This window comes from Trifolium pratense, linkage group LG4 (genome assembly GCF_020283565.1).
Source record: "Trifolium pratense cultivar HEN17-A07 linkage group LG4, ARS_RC_1.1, whole genome shotgun sequence".
NCBI classification, from domain to species: Eukaryota; Viridiplantae; Streptophyta; class Magnoliopsida; order Fabales; family Fabaceae; genus Trifolium; species Trifolium pratense.
Genome location: NC_060062.1, coordinates 50,881,893 through 50,885,134, shown reverse-complemented (window position 1 = coordinate 50,885,134; position 3,242 = coordinate 50,881,893).

Sequence of the window (3,242 nt, the reverse complement as noted above, 5' to 3'; positions counted from 1 at the left end):
CATTAAACTAAATCTATTTCATTGGATATCGGAAGTCTGTAGAAAAAAATTAATATTATTTTATATTTTTATATTATTAATTTATTTTAAAATTTAAATAAATTTTAACCACGGGTATCAATATTCAACCAGATTCCAAAGTATCTAAGAATTTACTATTTATTTACTCACACTGGAGGAAAAAATTGTGGGTATTTCAAGTGTGAGTTGAGTCATACTACATAAAGGTCGATCCTGACTTTTTAGAGGTCGTGTTTAAATATTAAAAATGATTTATTTCATATAATATCAGAATAAGCTATACTCTTTTCTAGGAAGCCCAGTAAATTAAAGAACCAAATAAGTCATACGACTATTTTCTAGGAAACCCATATATAAGTCTTGTAATATTCACATACTTTGCATATTAAAACAAACTTGAACACTGATTCATTACAATACAAACACAAAATAATGTTAACAATGGATCATCAACATACATTGCAATTGAATAATTCAACAACACCTTCAATAATATTCACATGTAGTGTTTGCAAGGAGCAAGGAAGTAATGATCGTAGTTTCATCTGCGAAAACAGAAATTGCGATCACATCATCCATATAGAATGTTCAAAACTTGATGAACATGCTATTCATCCATTTTTTAAAAATTCCATTTTTAAGTTGTGTGAGAAAGCATCGGATGGAGGATTCTGTGACGCTTGCGGAAAAGATCTGTTAGGTGTTTTGTATTGGTGTTCCAAAACGAACTATGCTCTGCATCCATGTTGTTTACATCTGCCAGATACTATTTTATCCGACGAGGGAGAAAAGATGTTAAAATTGTGTCATCAAGTTCCATCAGATTGTGTTGTATGTAATAAAAGGCATGTAGCGAGGAACCAATTTGAAGGGTGGTCCTATTTATATGATTACTCTGGTACAATGGCATGTTTTCACGTGTCGTGTTTCAAGGATACCATTAATAATAATAATGAGGAACCTAAGTCCAAAGGAAGAACTCGTTCTGTCATGAAATTTACCGGTAAGTTAGCATTGGGTATAGTTCAAGCTAGCATTGGGGATTTTAGTTCTATTTTCACCATTGGGGAAGCTGTCATCAAAGCAATTTCAAGTGATGAGTTCTAATTATGTATGTAATATATTCTTTCAAACAACTCGTTTCTACTGGTTGATATTTAAATAAATCTCATTATATAATGTGAATTTCACAGCATTTAGTGAGATCTATATGAGTTTCAATCAATCAAACATTATTTTCAAGAAAAAAATAAAGTGTGTTAGAAATTTATTTTTATGCATTTCTCTTTTCCCAATACACACAAATAACTACTGTATAATAATATATGTATTGTTGTATGTGTATCAATTGTAATCATATTTTTTTGGTGTGTTTTTGAAATTTGAATAATGATTGTATTGTATTGTATTTGAGTGTCTCTTGTAATTCCAATTCTTATTCTTATGAATATTACAATAATATAATCTGCTTGAGATATTGTAATTCTATTGATAATCTCTTTGACATTCAATATTAGTCATTGTTTCGGTGAAACTTAATTTGAATTCTAAAAGAAACAATTTTTCTATAAAAATTTATATATCTTAATTTAACTGAACTCCAAATCATCAAAACTATTTTTCTTAAAATCAATAGATTGTTTTGGGATATACCTGTTCAAAAAAGATAGATTGTTTAGAATATAAGCTTTTAACCGAAAAAAATAAAGTCGTGGTTGCGATGCACTACTTTGCTAAAAAAAACTTATAAGTCGCTAATTATCAAGCACAACGCTTTGCACACCTAACCATTTAAGAAAATCACACCTTATGGGACAAATCACATACAAAGAAAAGATGTGATCAGTTTCATAAGAACCACAACTCATAACACAAAGTTGTGCATCAATATTCAGAATACCTTTTTTAAAAAGATTATCATGAGTTGGAATTAGATTCGCCAAGAAACACCACAAAAACACTCACACCTCATTTTATTTCAAACCGAAGCAGTGGAATTCAACTCAAGTTCCACATCCTCTCTCTTCTCCCGCATTAAAGATTGATAAACACCCTTGACCAAAAAACATTTGAAAGTTGGGACCTTGAAAGCCACTTATCAAGCACATCATACCACATTAATTATTTAAAAGACCCCAACAACACCCTTCCAACAACTCCTCCCACACAAACAATGAACGCCTGCAACTCCACCCTCCACCACCACATCCCAACCCCTCTGACACATCTCATACACCGTCACACCCTGCTCCGTAAAAAAGACCAGCTAACCTAGAAAATCGCTCATGCAATGAATCCCCTTCCTCCAATTATAAGGATCATCCCAAAATGTGTAATCTCCATTTTCAATCTGACGAAAAAGGTAATTCTGAAACGAACCGTCAATCCCATGACCATTTTTTAAAAGATAAGATATCCTTCCACCATATTCTGAGGCCTTATCTCCACCCTCACCAACAACACCACTACTTACTCCATACTTATGTTCTAGAACGTGACGCCAAAAATCACCTCATTTGTCCTCAACCAACAACACTATTTATCTAACAATGCTATATTATTAGATAAATAATGTTGGAGAGGTTAAATGGTGTGATTACATATTATTTTATATTTAAACTTGATTAATTGTGAGAATGTGTCCAAATATATTTTATTTGAGTTTGTGTCTATATTAGAATCCCTCAAACTAGAGAGTGAGAGTTAGAGAATGATGAAGATGACAAAGCCGTTGTCACTATACACAACAATAATGTTGTGTGTTGCGACTTGCGAGTCCTCCAGGGGCGGCATTCGCTTGGCAGTTAGCATGTCGTGCATCAATTATGGTTGTGGCACTAAAAATGTGGATGTGAGTTCCCTATGAAACTGTGAACCAAAATTCTTGAGAAAATCTATTTTCTACGCCAAATCGCAGGAAAACAACAAGTTTCCAGTAGTGTATTTAGATCTCTAACAGAAATTAAAATGTACGTAATTGATGAACTGCAAGTTGGATATTGATGTGTGTTTGTTAGTTCATTGAATGCGCCTACCAAGTTGTTGTTTGACAAGTTGTCCGATTGTTTAAAATAATTAGCTTCTTTTTTTTACTAAAAAATAATTTTTTTTGACAAATTTACTAAAAAATAATTAGTTATTATATTTGTCAAAAAAATAATACTGATTTTTTAACTAAAAATAAAGAATATTCATTAATGATTCAAATCGATAGAGTACAT